This window comes from Carlito syrichta, unplaced genomic scaffold (assembly GCF_000164805.1).
Source record: "Carlito syrichta isolate Samal-C Ts95f unplaced genomic scaffold, Tarsius_syrichta-2.0.1 Scaffold314289, whole genome shotgun sequence".
Classification (NCBI taxonomy): Eukaryota; Metazoa; Chordata; class Mammalia; order Primates; family Tarsiidae; genus Carlito; species Carlito syrichta.
Window position 1 is genome coordinate 168,264 of NW_007258385.1, and position 17,699 is coordinate 185,962.

The following is a 17,699-nucleotide window of genomic DNA, read 5'->3' on the forward strand; positions in this document are numbered from 1 at the left end:
CCTATATACACCCTATATACACACACCCTATACACATCTTATACACATACACACCCTATACACATACACACCTGACACCCTATGCACACACACCTTACACCCTACACACGTGCACATACACACACAAACACACACCCTACACACGTGCACACACGGCCTCTACTCCCAAACACCCTACACCCTACATCCATACACACACTCTACACCCTACACACACACACAAGCAAGCATATACACACACTTCCATAGAGATACACACACACTTACACACTCACACCTTATCATCCTATCCCACATATATGCACACACATGCAGACACACACACACACTCATACCCTACACTCATAGACAGACATACACATACCCCACTCTATCCCACACACATAGACAGACATACACGTTCCCACCATACCAATCTACACACACACACACACACTCACATTGTATACGTAGACATGCACACTAGCATGCTATATACACACACAAGCAAACATACACACACTCACATCCTATCCACACACAGACACACACATACAGACATAGACACACCCGATCAACCTCTACACACACGAGTGCACACACTCACACCCTTCCGCCCCCTCACACACACACAGCCATGGCACTGGCAGAACCTAGGTCTTGGCTGTGCCACTCCGCCTGCCGTTATCCCACATCTTCCTGCACCCGGTATCTCCTTTTAATCCCTCGAAACCCAGCGCACATGGCACTTGCTCTCTGGATTTTATTTTCCTCTGACCCCCTAGAAGAATCCATTTCTCCTTCATCTGACTTCCCACTCCCTCCTACTCACCTACCTGTTATAGCACAGACCATCTGACACTGTAGACCCTGGCCCAAACGCCTCCTTCCTCTGCTGGTCGTGCTTGTTTGGAGCCTGGGTGTGTGTCTTATTCATGAAGCGTCTGACAAACATTTATTTAGCACCTTTCACGTGCCAGGCACAGAGAAGGCCATGATGGAAACAGCCATGAATAAAACAGACCCAGTCTCTCTCTTCTGAATCTTCCTGGTGGAGAAGACAGACACTAAATACTTAGACAAATGAGTATATAATCCACATTGTGATAAGTGTTATTAAGAAAACATTCTGGGTGCAGTGACTCATGTCTATAATCCCAGCACTTTGGGAGGCTGAGGCAGGAGGATCACTTAAAGCCAGGAGTTTGAGACCAGCCTGGGCAACACAGCAAGATCCTATCCTTACAAAGCATTAAAAAAAATTAGTTGGGCATGGTGGTGCACACCAGTAGTCTTAGCTAATTGGGAGACCAAGGAGGGAGGATCACTTGAGCCCAGGAGTTCAAGTCTGCTGTGAGCTATGATGGTGTCACTGAACTCCAGCCTGGGTGACAGAGCATGACCGTGTTTCAAAGAGAGAGAGCAAGGGCAAGAGAAGGGGCGTGGGGGGAGAGATAATGAATTCTGAATGTTTTGAGAGAGAATAATGGATGGGGCAGGGAGAGATGGGGCCGGGAGAGAAGACCTCTTTGAGGAGGTGACATCAAGCTGTGTCCTGAAGGATGAGAAGTAGCAGCAAGAGGAAAGGCTGGGACAGTCTCCAGGCAGAGGAAATAGTCCTTGCAGCAGCCCTGGGTAGGACAGTGGTAGAGACTGGTGTGGTAAGGAGGCGAGCAGGGGACGGTGGTGGCCAGATGACACCAGGCGTAACGGACATCAACAACATCGTGGCCATCAGTGGCCACACCCCCACAGCTTTTTGTGTCTCTGCCCAAGGGTGTCACCTTCCCATGGCACTAGACCTGGCTGGCACAGAGAACAAACCAGGGCCAGTCCTCAGTCAACGAGGGTCAGAGTGTAGAGCATCAGTGCCCCATCCTCCGCCAGGGCCAGGAGGAGGGCCAGGAGGGAATGCTTAGGGCAGAGACCCTCACTCCCTGGGCCACCCAAGTACAGAATCAGTACCTGAAACCAGTCTGGGCAACAGAGCAAGACCCTAGCTTGACAAAGTATTAAAAAAATTGGGCCAGGTTCGGTGGCTCAGTCTATAATCCCAGCACTTTGGGAGGCCAAGGTGAGTGGATTTCCTGTGCCTGCGGGTTTGAGACCCACCCGGGCAACTTGGTGAGACCTCGTCTCTATAATAAATCAAAAATTAGCTGGGCATGGTAGCACACACCTGTAGCTCCAGCTACTTGGAAGGCTGAGGTGGAAGGATCGCTGGAGCCCAGCAGTTCAAGTCTGTGGTGGCTGGGAGTGTGCCATGGCACTCCAGTCTGGGCAACAGAGTGAGACTCCAACTCAAAAAAAAAAATTGGCTGGGCATGGTGGTGTGCACCAGTAGTTCTAGCTCCTTGAGAGACCAAGGAGGGAGGATCGCAGCCCAGGAGTTTCAAGTCTGCTGTGGGCTATGATGGTACCATTGTACTCCAGGCCCTAAGAATGAAGTCCTTCTTAAATGTTTTTTGTTTGTTTGTTTGTTTGTTTGTTTTGAGGTGGGGTCTCACTCTAGAGTGCTGGCATGATCATGGCTCACTGCACCTTCAAACTTCTGGGCTCAAGCAATCCTCTAGCCTAAGCCTCTTGAGTAACTGGAACTATAGGCATGCACTACCATGCCCAACCAATTTTTTGTAAAGACTAGGCCTTGCTATGTTGCCTAGGCTAGTCTTGAACTCCTGGACTCAAGCAATTCTCCCATCTTGACCTCATAAAGTGCTGGGATTACAAGCATGAGCCACCATACCCAGCCCTTAGATGTTTTATAACAGCTCTATTGAGGTATAGTGCATGCCCCAAAATTCACCCTTTAAAGTCTATATTTCGATGATTTTGAGTATATTCACAAAGTTTTAGAATAATATAATATAAATTTTAGAATAAGCTTGCCTGTGTCAAAACCCCAAAAAGCTCTTTGGGATCTTTACAGAAATGTCATTAAACATATAGATCAATCTGGGGAGAACTGACATCTTTACTATATTAAGTGTTCCACACCATGAACACTGTGTCTCTCCATTTACTCAGGTCTTCTTTGAATTCATTCACTAGCGTTTTGTAACTTTTTTTTTTTGAGTCAGAGTCTCACTCTGTCACCGAGGCTGGAGTGCAGTAGCACACTCACAGCCACCGCAAACTCGACCTGCTGGGCTCAGGCCACCCTTCCACCTCAGCCTTCCAAGTAGCTGGAACTACAAGCATGCACCATCACACCTAGCTAATTTTTCTTGATTTATTGTACTTGGTGAGTTGAAGTCTCACCAAGTTGCCCAGGCTGGTCTCGAATTTGTGGGCTCAGGCAATCCTCTCACCTCGGCCTCCCAAAGTGCTGGGATTATAGATGTGAACCACCGCGCCCGGCTGTGTTTTATAATTTTAAGCATACAGACCCTGTACATGTTTTATAAGTTTGTACCTTAGTGTTTCATTTTCTTTGAAGAGACTTTAAAAGATGATGTTTTCATTTGGGGCTTTCACATGTTTGCTGTTAGTATATAGAAACAAAACAAAGATACTTGATCTTAGAAAAATTTTAGTGTGGGATTCCACTTCTACTTAGGATATAAAAAGCTGTGAGAGAATGTTTAAAAATGAGAAAAAGACAATTTATTTATAAAATCAAAACTTTTCTTGAGCTCCTCAGGGAACTGAGGTCACAAGGCGATTCGGTGGATTGAAGGAGACAGACTCTGTGAGGCGATTCCCGTGTACTGACCACCCCTCTGTCCCCTGCGTCTTGGGCTGCGCTGTGTTACTTGCTCAAGTCTGGTGAGACAGCATGCTCACACACACCACAAGTTGCATGAAGCTGGTTTATTACTTACAGGTAAGCAGCAGGGAACAGCAGAAGCCCAAGATTCATGGCAAGCTGGTCCTCTGAGGCACAGGGAAACTGCCAAGGCAGTCTCGTTTGTGCCCACATGCACCACAGCTGAGGGACCCCAGAAAGCAGCCTCCTGAGTTTTATACCCTGAAGGCTCTATGACATACCAGGCTAGAGGACTGAAGGACGTCCTGTTTCTAGAGGGGACTGGAACAGAGCCCAAGCTGTTCCAGACAGCCCCTCCTTATCTCAGGACGCTGCATTCCCTGGACATTCTACACATATCGGGAGAACCACAAGCAAAAAAGAGGAAGAACGGGTTGGTCCTTGGCCACTCAGAGAATTGCTGCACCTGCAGACAGCTTCACCCCTGGCAGAACAAAGGGAGACAAGACTGCCACCATAAAAGAAATGCCATAGCCTGAATGTTTGCGTCCTCCCAAAATTCACGTGTTGAAACTAATCACCAGTGCTATGGTAGGAGGTGGGGGCCTTTGGAAGTTGATTAGGTCATGAGGACAGATTTTGCACAATCAGGATTAGTGCCCTCATAAAAGAGATTCCAGTCTGGGAGCAGTGGCTCACGACTGTAATACCAGCATTTTGGGAAGTGGAGGTGAGAGGATTGCCTGAGCCCAGGAGCCCAAGGGTTCAAGACCAGCCTGGACAACTGGTTGAGACCTCATCTCTACAATAAAAAATAAATTTAAAAAAATTAGCTGGGCATGGCAGCACACAGTTGTGGTCCCAGTTACTTGGAAGGTTGAGATAGAAGGATCGCCTGGGCCCAGCAGTTTGAGGCTACGGTGGTCCTGATCCTGTCACTGCACTCCAGCCTGGGTGACAAAGTAAGACTCCGACTCGAAAGAGAGAGAGAGAGAGAGAGAGAGAGAGAGAGAGAGAGAGAGAGAGAGAGAGAGATCCTAGAAAGCTAGCTTGTCCTTTCCATTCTGTGAGAACTTGGCTAGAACATCTATGAACCAGAAAGCAGGCCTTCGCCAGACACCATATCTGCAGACACCTTGATCTTATACTTCCCAGGCTCCAGAACTATGAGAAATAAATGTCTGTTGTTTATAAGCCATCCAGTCTATGTACTTTGCTAACAGATTAGACAGCAAGTAAAAAGGAAAATGACCAGGATTCTAGCAAATTTCTGAAGGCTGAGAGTGGGCTTACATGGCATTCATAATCCCTATGGAGCACCATACACAAGGGGAGTCCACATCCACTTGCAGACTTTTCTCCACAGGCCACTAGCAGGTCTCATAAAAAATGACCTGGGAGGGTCTCCCTTTGTGGGACACAAAAACCCCAGTCATGTTCTAGAATCTTCTTGCATATCAAGCAAAAGCATTATACTGCCAGAAGAGGGTCAAGACAACATTGTATCCCCAGGTCCCAAGAAAAGACCCACTGCTTTAGGGGAAAAAAAACAGCCCCCAGAAAATTAAAGGAAACTGCCATTGAGAAAGAGTATCTGCCCTGGAGGGAGAGACAGAAATCACCTTCACTCTCCACCCTCAGCACAATCCTTGTGCACAGTGAAAAGCAACAGCTGGAGGAGTGGGGAAACTTGCTCAGGCCAGGGTCCTGCAGTGATATGAAACTGAGATCACCCACCACCGTTCAAGTCCCCCATGGATGTGTGACGGGGTTTACCCTGTCAGGAGAGACAAGAATGTTGGGAAAGCTCAGCTCAGAAAGCCTAAGCCCACAGGGCTTGCCTGAGCCTGAGATCAGAAGCCGCAGTGTCCTCCCACGTCTACCATGAGCGTCCACTGCTGGGGAAATGGTAAGTGCATAGAAAGAGATCCTCATGGCGCAGGTATACAAGGTCTGCTGAAAGCTGAGTGTGGAATGAGAACACTGAGGAAAGCTCTCTGGTCGTCCAGTCTTATGTTTTTTTTTGTTTGTTTGTTTTTTGAGTTGGAGTCTCACTCTGTCGCCCAGACTGGAGTGCAGTGGCTGCTCCTGGTCACCACAGCCTCGACCTGCTGGGCTCTGGTGATCCTTTCACCCCAGCCTTCCAAGTACTGGAACTACGGGCGCGTGCTACCATGCCCGGCTAATTTTTTTGATTTATTGTAGAGATGAGGTCTCACCAAGTTGCCCAGGCGGGTCTCGAACCCGCGGGCTCAGGCAATCCACTCACCTCAGCCTCCCAAAGCGAGGAATTACAGGCTGAGCCACCGAGCCCGGCTCAGTCTTATGTTAAGTAGCAGCCCATAATTGGGGGAAGCTGAGGCCTGGGGAACACAGAGCAAGCACAAAGTCAACTCCACAGAAGTGTGCCTATTTTAAAGCATATATCCATTTGCTTCCATTTCTCCTATTATTTTACTTACAATATCCAGCATTTAATCAAACATTATTATAAAACACAAAAAGTATGAAAACTCATGCAATCCCTTTTCAGTAGATAAAGCATTTGACAGAACAAGACCCAGAGAAAACCCAGATATTGGAATTTAAGTAACTGCAAAATATGTTAAAGGATCTAGTATAAAAGGTACACAATCTATATGAATGGACAGGAAATCTCAGAATAAAAATGGAAGCTGTAAAAGTGTCAAATGGAAGCACTAGTTTCATTTTCTTCTTCTGGGACTCCAATTAGACATATCTTAATCTCTATTATTATATTATTATTATTATTATAGTCCAACAGCTCTTTCATGTTTGTGTTTAATTTTATAACTGTTTTTGTCTCTTTGTGTTTCAGTTTGCACTGTTCCCACTGACTTATCATTAGGCTTCCTGATTCCTTCTTCAGCTATGACCAATCTGCTCATATGTCTATTAAAGGCATTCTTTGTCTCCAACATCATATATTATTCCTAGTGTGTGCACACGCACTCTCTCTCTCTCTCTCTCTCTCTCTCTCTCTCTCTCTCTCTCTCATCATAGTCAAACTGCTGAAAACACAAGAGGAAAAAAATCTTGAAGGCAGACCTACAAAAAAGATATATTCCATGTAGAGGAACAAAACTAAGAACTACAACAAACTTCTTGTCAAAAATTATGCAAAGTAGCTAAGGCAATGGAGTGACATATTTGAAGTACCAAAAGAACTCAAGTCAAATTGAACATCCAGTCAAAAGTTGGAAGAAAAAGAAATTGAAACAAAGATTGTTTTGAAAGGAGAAGGTGAAGCAAGATGCCAAACAGAACCCTCCAGTGATCGTCTCGCCAGAGGAATGTCAAATCAAACAACTGTCCACACAAGGAGATACCTTCACAAGAGCTAAAATCAGGTGAGAGACAGTAGTACTTGGTTTTTAGCTGAATAATAAAGAAAGATACATTGAAGAGGGCAGGAGGAACAGTTTCACATAGCCCACACCACCCCTTTCCAGGCAGCACAGCACAAAGAATCTGTGTGCTGGGGGAGGAAAAAAATGAAAGTCCGTAGGCACTTTGCACTGGAACTCAGTGCTGGCCTCACCACAGCGGAACACAGGCCCAGGTAGATCCTTGAAACCCCTCATTCCAGGTCATTGCTCCCAGATGCATTTCTAGAGCCACCCAGGCCAAAGGGGGTTTTGCCACCCCATGAAGATGCAGCCAAATCCTGGCTGACTTTACCATCAATAGGACCTTGAATAAACATCAACAGCAGTCACACAGTAGTGGTCATGGCCTTGAGTGAGCCTCAGTGCTGCACTGGTACGGGAAACCACGTGTCTCAGGTGTGACCCACTGAAGTGCCAGCTGCAGGGACCTTCTGCTTGGGAGAAAAAGAGTCACAACATAGTTGGGCTTAGGGTGCCCTCTAGTGCAGAAACAGCATCAGGGCCCAAGGCTTAGAGGACAGCAATCTTGGAAGGCCGTCTGAGGGACAAAAACAAGGCCAGACGGCAAAGACCGGAATACCTAACTCTTCAATGCCCAGACATTGAGGAACAAGCATCAAGAATGTTCAGGGAAATATAACCTCTCTGAATGGATTAAACAAGGCGCCATTGACTGACCCCAGAGTTAGTTCTCAGAGGGTCACACTCTGAGATGTGTGACCCCTCAGATAGGGAATTCAAAATAGCTGTTTTCTGAGTGTAATAAGCATCTAGTAAACACAGAGAAGCAATTCATAAATGTATCGGATAAATTTAATAAAGACACTGAAAATTTTACAGGTGAAACACAAATTCTGGAGCTGAAAAATACAACTGAAAAATGCATCTGAGTATCTCAATGGCAGAACTGATCAAGCAGAAGAAAGAATTAATGAGCATGAAGACAGCCTATTTGAAAATACACAATCAGAGGGGGGGAAAATGAAATAAAAATAAAGAACACTTATGAAGTATAGAAAATAGCCTCAAAGGGTCAAATCTGAGCATAGTTGGCCCTTAAGATGGAATAGAGAAAGAAATAGGGTTAGAAATCTTATTCAAAGAAATAATAACAGAGAATTTTCCAAACCTAGAGAAAGATATGAATGTCCACACACAAGAAGGTCACCAAGTAGGATCAAACCAAATAAGACTACCATAAGGTATGTAACAATCAAACTTCAAGAACAAAGATAGTAGGACCCCCTCTCTACAAAATAGAATAGCCAGGTGGCACATGCCTGTAGTCCCAGCTACTCGGGAGGCTGAGGCAGGAGGATCATTTGGTCAGGCACAGTGGATAATGCCTATAATCCCAACACTTTGGGAGGCTGAGGCAAGAGGGTTGTTTGAGCCCGGGAATTTGAGACTAGCCTAGGCAACATAATGAGATCTCATCTTTATATACATATATGTATACTTATATACATATATATATATGTATATATATGAACAAAGAGAGTATTCTAAAAACAGAAAGAGAAAAGAAGCAAATAACATATAAAGGAGCTCTGATATGTCTGGCACCAAATTTCTCAGTGGAAACCTTACAGGATAGGAGGGAGTGAGATGACATTCAAAATGCAGAGGAAAAAACTATCAACCAAGAATACTGTACCAGCAAAGATAACTTTCTTTTTTATTTTTAATATTTTTAATTTTTATTATAGAGATGTGGGTTACAAATGAAGGTTAACTACACAAGTAGGCTGCATGCAGGTGAAGTTTGGGCTACTAGGTGGCCTTCACACCCCCAGTAGTGGACCAGGTACCCTTTGTGTTGTCACATGCCCCCCGCCCTCCTTCTTCCCTCTCTCCCCTAGCAATGCCCAGCAACTGCTGATCTCTCCATTGTGCTAATGTAGTTGGCGTTCAGGGCCTGCTTATGAGTGAGAACATGCACACAGAACTTTGTTTCTGTGATAGTTCGCTTAGTATGAAGTCTCCAATTCCATCCAATTTGCTGTAAAGTTCATGATTTTGTTCTTCTTTATGGCTGCATAATATTCCATTGTGTATATGTACCACATTTTCTTATCCAGTTCACTTTTGATGGGCAGCAGTGCTGGTTCCATGTTTCAGCTATTGTGAACAGTGTGGCAATAAACATGCATGGGCAGGTGTCTTTTTGGTAGAGCAATTTATGTTCCTCCAGGTATATCCCTGGGAGAGGGATTGATGAATTTTATGGAAGATCAATTTTTAGTCCTTTTAGGAATCACCACACTGTTTTTCATAGAGGTTGGACTACTGTAGAAGTGTTCCTTTTTCTCCACACCTGCACCATCATCTGTTGTTTTTTGATTTATAAATGATAGCCATCTTTACTGAAGTTAGGTGGTATCTCATTGTAGTTTTGATTTGCATTTCTCTGATGATTAGTGAGGCTGAGCATTTTGTCATGTGTCTGCTGGTTGTTTGTGTGTCATCTTTTAAGAAGTGTCAGTTTATGTCCTTTGCCCACTTTTTAATGGCCTTTGTCAGATGCAGAATTTCCAAACATTTTTTTCCCATTCTATGAGTTGTTGTTTGTTTGTTTGTTTTAACTCTCTTGATTGTTTATTTTTTTGTGCAAAATCTTTAGAGTTTGATGAGGTCCCACATGTCTATCTTAGCTTTTACAGCACTCTTTCTCGGGTACTTGGACAAGAATTTGTTGCCTACTCCAATGTGCATAAGGGTGTTTCCTATGTTTTCTTCTAGGACTCTTATAGTTTGAGGTTTAACATTTAGGTTTTTGATCCATTTCAAATTGATTTTGTATATGGCGATAAGTAGGGGCTCTTGTTTCATTCTTCTGCATGTGATCAGTCGGTGTTCCTAGCACCATTTGCTAAATATTGTCTCCTTTCCCCAGTGATTGTTATTGTGGTTTTGTCAAAGGTGAGTTGGATGAGAGACTGTGTTTTTACTTCCAGAATCTCTATCCTTTTCCATTGGTCTATGTGCCTATTCCTGTACCAATACCAGGCTGTTTTGTTTACTGTAGCCTTGTAATAAAGTTTAAAATCTGGAAGTGTGATACTCCTTGCTTTGTTCCTTTTGCTGAGGATTGTTTTGGCTATTTGTGCTCTTTTTTGTTTCCATATGGAATTCTGTATTGCCATTTCCAGGTATGAGAAAAATGATGTTGGTAATTTGATGGGTATTGTACTGAATCTGTAGATTGCCTTGAGTAGGATGGACATCTTGACAATATTGATTATTGCAACCCATGAGCACAGGAAGCTTTTCCATTTGTTTGTGTGATCCTTGATTTCTTTGAGCAGTGCTTTGTAGTTTTCATTGTAAAGGTCTTTCATTTCTTTTGGTTAGTTGGATGCCAAGGCATTTCATTTTTGTGTGGTTATTGTGAATGGGATTGTGTTTTTTTTAAAACATATTTTTTATTTTAAAATTGTGGGGTACAGTTAAGGGTTAGGTATACAAATATGCATTGTTCAGGCATCCTTGTTGGTAAGGGGTGTCCCCCCATGGGATTATGCTTTCTATTTGGTTCTCTGACTGTTTGTTGCTGATGTATCAGAATGCAACTGTCTTTTGCATGTTGATTCTGTATCTCAAGACTTTGCTAAAGTTGTTTATCAGTGTGAGGAGGCTTTTGACAGACTCCCTAGAGTTTTCAAGGTACAGGATCATTTCATCTGCAAAGAAGAATAGTTTAACTTCTTCTTTTCCTATTTGGATACTCCTGATTTCTTTCTGTTGCCCAATTGCTCTGGCTAGGACGTCCAGCATTATGTTAAATAAGAGGGGTGAGAGTGGGCATTCTTGTGTTGCTCTTGTTCTTAGGGGGAATGTTTCCAACTCCTGCCCATTGAGCAAAATGTTGGCTGTGGGTTTATTGCAGATGGTTCTTACTGTTTTGAGGAGTTCCTTCTATGTCTAAGTGTTCAAGGGTTTTTATCAAGAAGAAATGCTGAGCCAGGCTTGGTGGCTCAGCCTGTAATCCCAGCACTTTGGGAGGCTGAGACGAGAGGACTGCCTGAGCCCACAGGTTCAAGACCCGCCCGGGCAACTTGGCGAGACCTCGTCTCTACAATAAATCAAAAACTAGCCGGGCATGGTAGCGCGCGCCTGTAGTTCCGGCTACTTGGAAGGCTGAGGAGGAAGGATCGCCGGAGCCAGCAGGTTGAGGTTGCAGTGGCTGGGAGCATGCCACTGCACTCCAGTCTGGGCAACAGAGTGAGACTTCAACTCAAAAAAAAAAAAAAAGAAGAAGAAGAAAGGTTGGATTTTGCCAAATGTGTTTTCTTTGTCTAATAATTACATAGTTATAATTATGTGGTTCTCGGTTTTGCATCTGTTAATGTGCTAAATCACATTTTTGATCTTACAAATGTTGAACCAGCCCCGAATCCTGGGAATGAAGCCCACCTAGTCATGGTTGATGATCCTTGAGATGTGTTGAACAAAAATATCTTTCTAACATGAAGAACTAAAGACTTTTCCCAAACAACCAAAAGCTGAGGGAATTCCTCACCACCAGTCCTGTCTTGCAAGAAATGCTAAAGGGAGGTCTTCAATATGAAAGAAAAAGGTGCTAATGTGCACCCAAAAAATCATCTTGAGGTATAAAACTCACTAGTAAAAGAATAGACACAGACAAATTCAGAATATGGTAATTGTGGTGTATAAATCACTCATATTTTTAGTATAAAAACTGTAAGACAAATTTATCAAAAATAATAATAACTACAGCAGTTTGTTAGAAGATAGGCAATATTTAAAAGTATAAATTGCGACAACAGAAAGCCCAAATGTAGTGCAGGTGGAGTTCAAGGGCAGAGTTTTTTCTTTGTCTGTTTTTTTTTTCCTTCCGATAAAAGTTTAGTTGTTAACAGTTTAAATAACAGTTTAAATAACTTGCTATAACTATAAGAGTTTTTTGTCAGCCTCACGGTAACCACAAAGTGAAAACTTATAATAGACACATTAATAAAAAGCAAGGAATCAAGACATACTACCAGAGAAAATTGACCAGAAAGGAAGACAGCAAGAAAACAAGAGGCCGGGCTTGATGGCTCAGCCTGTAATCCCAGCATTTTGGGAGGCCGAGGCAAGCGGATTGCCTGAGCCCATGGGTTCGAGACCTGCCTGGGCAAATTGGCGAGAACACATCTCTACAATAAATCAAAACTTAGCCAGGCGTGGTGGCGTGCACCTGTAGTTCCAGCTACTTGGAAGGCTGAGGTGCAAGGATCACCAGAGCCCAGAAGAGCAAGGTCGCGGTGACCGGGAGCGTGCCACTGCACTCCAGTCTGGGTGATGGAGTGAGACTCCAAATCAAAAAAAAAAAAAAGGTAAGAAAAAGAAGAGAGGAGCTACAAAACAACCAGAAAACAAGTAACAAAATGACAGTAATAAGTTCTTCTTTATCAATAATAACATTGAATGTAAATGGACTAAGTTTTCCAATTAAAAGACACAGAGTAAGTAAAGGGGGGGGAGACCCAACTATATGCTGTCTACACGGAACTCATTTCACCCATAAAGACACATATATACTGAAAATGGAGGGATGGAGAAAGATATTCCATGCATATTGAAGCCAACAAGGAGCAGGAGTACTTACACTTACAAAAGATAGCAAAGGTCATTATATAATGATAAAGGGGTCAGTTTGGCAAGAGGGCATAACAATTGTAAATATATCCAACATTAAAGAACCCAAATACATTAAAGCAAATATTGGCCAGGCAGGGTGGCTCACATCTGTAATTTTAGCACTTTGGGAGGCTGAGGCAGGAGGATTGCTTGAGTTCCAGGGTTTGAGAGACCAGCCTGGACATTAGGAGATCCTATCTCTTTAAAAAAAAAAAAAATTAGCCAGGCCATTTGTGTATCTAATCCTGAATTATACATCTTTAAAATAAAATAAAATTAAAAAAATTAACCAGGCATGGTGGCATATGCCTATAGTCTTCAGCCAGGAGGCTAAGGCAGTAGAATTGCTAGGAGTTCGAGGTTATAGAGAGCTATGATCACACCACTTCACTCTACCCTGGGCAACAGAGCAAGACTCTCATCAAAAACAAAACAAATGGTCAGACTTGGTGGCTCAGTCTGTAATCCTAGCACTTTGGGAGGCTGAGGCGAGTGGATTGCCTGAGCCTGTGGTTCAAGACCTGCCCTGGTAACTTGACAAGACCTCGACTCTACAATAAAAAAATCAAAAATTAGCTGGGAGCGGTAGCATGTTCCTGTAGTTCCAGCTACCTGGAAGGCTGAGGCGGAAGGATCGCTGGAGCCCAGCAGGTCGACACTGGGGTGGCCATGAGTGTGCCACTGCACTCCAGCCTGGGCGACGGAGTGAGACTCCAACTCAAAAAAAAATTTATATGTCGGAAGGGAGAAATAGACTGCAACGCAATAATTGTAGGAAATTTCAACATCCCACTTTCAACAACGAAAATCTCAACCAGATGGAAAATCAACAAAGAAACATTGGAATTCAACTATATTCAAGACTAAATGGATCTAACTAACATCTACAGAACATTTCATCCAATTGCTGCAGAATACACATTCTTCTCATCAGTACATGGAACATTCTTGAAGACAGACTATATGTTAGGACACAAAACAAGTCTCAACAAAATTTTAAAAATAGAAACCATATAAAGTATCTTTTCTCACTACAATAAAATAAAACTAGAATGAATAAGAAAAGGAACTTATGAAACTGTACAAACACACAGAAATTAAACAACATGCTCCTGAACAACCAATAGGTCAATGAAAAAATTAAGAAGGCAATTAAAAAATTTCTTACAACAAGTGAAAACGGAAAAACAATACACTAAAGCCTATGGGATATAGCAAAAATAGTACTAAGAGGGAAGTTTATAGAAATATGTCAAAAAAGTAGAAAGACTTCAAACAAACAGCCTAACAATGTACCTCAAAGAACTAGAGGAGCAAGAACGAGCTAAATCCAAAATTAGTAGACTGAAAGAATAAAGATCAGAGCAGAAATAAACGAAATTGAGACTAAAAAATACAAAAGATCAATGAAATACAGAGTTGGCTTTATGAAAAGCTAACACAATTGACAATTATCTATACTAAGGAGAAAAGAGAGAAGACCAAAATAAATAAAATTGGAGATGAAAAAGGAGGCATCATAACTTATAGCGCAGAATTACAAAGGATCATTAGAGACCATTAGGAGCAACTACATGCCAACAAATTGGAAAACCTAGGAGAAATGAAGAAACTCCTGGACACATACAACCTCCCAAAATTGAGCAGACCAATAATGAATAACAAGATCAAAGCAGTAATAAAAAGTCTTCTATCAAAGAAAAACCTAACGGCTTCACTGCTGAATTCTGTCAAACATTTAAAGAACTAATACCAATTTTACTCAAGCTATTACAAAATATTGAAGGGAGAGACTACTTCAAAATTCATCCTATGAGGCCAGTATTACCCTGACATCAAAACCAGACAAGGACACAATAAAGGAAAATTACAGGCCAATATCCCTAATGAATATAGATGCAAAAAATCCTCAACAAAATATCAGCAAATAACATTCAACAATATGTTAAAAACATCACTCACCATGATCATTTATCCCAGGGATACAAGGATAGTTCACCATATGCAAATCACTATATCACATTAACAGAAATAAGAATAAAAGCCATATGATCATTTTAATAGATTTTGAAAAAGCATGCAATAAAATTCAACATGGTTTCATGTTGGATAAAGACTTTCTCAACAAACTGGGTATAGAAGGAACATACCCCCAAACAATAAAGACCAGTTATGATAAACCCACAGCTAAGATTATACTAAATAGGGGAAACTTGAGAGCTTTTCCTCTGTGATCTAGAACAAGGATGCTCACTTTTACCACTTTTATTCAACACGCTACTAGAAGTCTTAGCCAGACCAATTAGGCAAGATAAAGAAATTAAGAGCATCCAAATTGGAAAGAAAGAGGTCAAATTGTCCTTGTTTTCAGATGACATAATCTTATATTTAGAAAAACATAAATAATTCACTAAAAAATTTTTAGAACTGATCAATAAAGTCAGTCAAGTTACAGGATACAAAATCAACATCTAAAACTCAGTAACATTTATATAAACCAACAGTGAACAATCTGAAAACGAAATCGATAAAGTAATTCCATTTACAAATATAGGTACAAAAATTACCTCAGGAATAAACTTGACCTAAGAAGTGAAAGAGTTCTACAGTGAAAACTATAAAACACTGATGAAAAAAATTGAAGAGGATGAACAAAAATGGAAAGATATCCCATGTTCATGGGCTGGAAGTATTAATATTGTTAAAATGCTTTCATACCCAAAGTGAGCTACAGATTCAATGCAATCCCTATCAAAATCCCAGTGACATTTTTTACAGATATAAAATAAACAATCCTAAAATTTGTACAGAATCACAAAAGACCTCAAATAGTCAAAGCAATCTTGAGCAAAAAGAACAAAGCCAGAAACTTCACACTACCTGACTTCAAAATATAAAGCTATAGTGACCAAAATAGCATGGTACTGGCATGAAAACAGGCACATAGACCAATGGAATAGAATAGAGAACCTAGAAAGAAATCCTCGCATTAACAGTCAACTCACTGAAAATTGACAAAGACACCAAGAACGTACATTGGGGAAAGAAGAGTCTCTTCAATAAATGGTGCTGGGGAACTGGATATCCATACACAAGAGAATAAAACTAGATCCCCAAAACAAATCAAGTATTGAGTAAATACTTAAGTATAAGACCCAAAACAACTGCAAAAAATCATTGGGGGAAACACTTCAGGGTATTAGTGTGGGCAAAGAATTTTTGAATAAAACCTCAAAAGCACAGACAGCTTAAGAAAAAATAAACAAATGGGATTACATGAAGTTAAAAAGCTTTTGCACAGTAAAGGAAACAAACAATAAAGTAAAGAGACAACCTACAGAATGGGAGAAAATATTTGCAAACTATCCACCTTTTGACAAGGGCTTAATAACCAGAAGTACAAGGAACTCAAGCAGCTCAATAGGAAAAAACCCAATAATCAGTTTTTAAGCGAGCAAAAGATTTTAATCGACATTTTTCAAAAGAAGATGTGCAAATGGCCGAGTATATGACAAATGCTCAACATCACCAATTTTCAGGGAACTCCAAATCAAAACCACAAAGATATCATCTCATCCCAGTTAAAAAGGCTACTATTAAAATGACAGAAAATAATAGATGCTGGCAAGACTGCGGAGAAAGGAAAATGCTTGTTGTACACTTTCGATGGGAATGTGACTTAGTATAGCAGCTATGGAAAACAGTATGAAGTCTCCTCAAAAAACTAAAAATAGAATTAATATATGATCCGGCAATCCCACTGCTGGGTATATAGCCAAAACAAGCACAATCAGTATCTTGAAGAGATGGCTCACGTTTATCGCAGCACTATTCACAATAAACAATTTATGGAGTCAACCTAAGTGTCCACCAAAATAAGACTAGATAGAGAAAATGTGGTGTGTATATATATATATACAATGGAATATTATTGTCATTAAAAAAATGAAATGTTGTCATTTGCAACATGTGTGGAACCAGAGGACATTACACCAGGTAAAATAAGCCAGGCGCAGAAAGTCAAATGTCACATATACTTACTCAATATGTGGGAGCTTAAAAAAATGATCCCCTGGGGATAATGAGTCGAATGGTGGTTATGAGTGGCCTGGAAGGATAGAAGATGAGGGGTGAAGAGAGTTTTGTTAATGAGTACAAAGTTACAGTTAGAAGAAAAAAGTTTGAGTGTTTGGTAGCACAGCAGGGCAATTATAGTTAAGAATTCATTATATACTGGGGGTGCCAAAAAAAGTGTACACATTTTAAGAGATGTTACCCATGTTTGTCGTCATCAGAAGTGTCTGGACTCTGATAGAAACCACTTTGAGCACCTCTTGTAACTACAGAAGTCAAATGTGACTTGTATTCATCTTTTGCTATTGATATAATTGAGTATTACCATTTTAATACAGTTTTTTCTTTCTTAAAATGTGTATACAGTTTTTAGCGCCCTCTGTGTTTCAAAATAGCTAGAAGAGAAGATTTGGAATGTCTCCAACACAAAGAAGTAATACATGTTTGAGGTTCCTAATTACCTTGATTTGATCATTACACATTGTATGTATTAAAATGTTACATGCACCCCATAAATATTACAACTATTAGGTATCAAAAAATACTTCAGATAAATAGAAGCAGAGAATTCATTTCTAGTAGACCTTTACTACAAATGTTAAAGAAATTTCTTCAAGCAGAAGTAAGATACCAAATGGCTTCAAATGCATCTACACACACACACACAAATGCAGGATATATTATAAGTAAAAATTAATATGACATGTTTCTATTTTTAATATATTTAAAAGATGGCTAAGAAAAACTACTCACAATGCTTTGTGAGATCTAGCACATATACAAAAGTAAAATGTATGACAAGAGTAGCACAAAGTTTAGAAGGAAGTAAATAAAAGTGAACTGTTGGAAGAGTCTTACACTGCATGGGAAGTGATGCATTT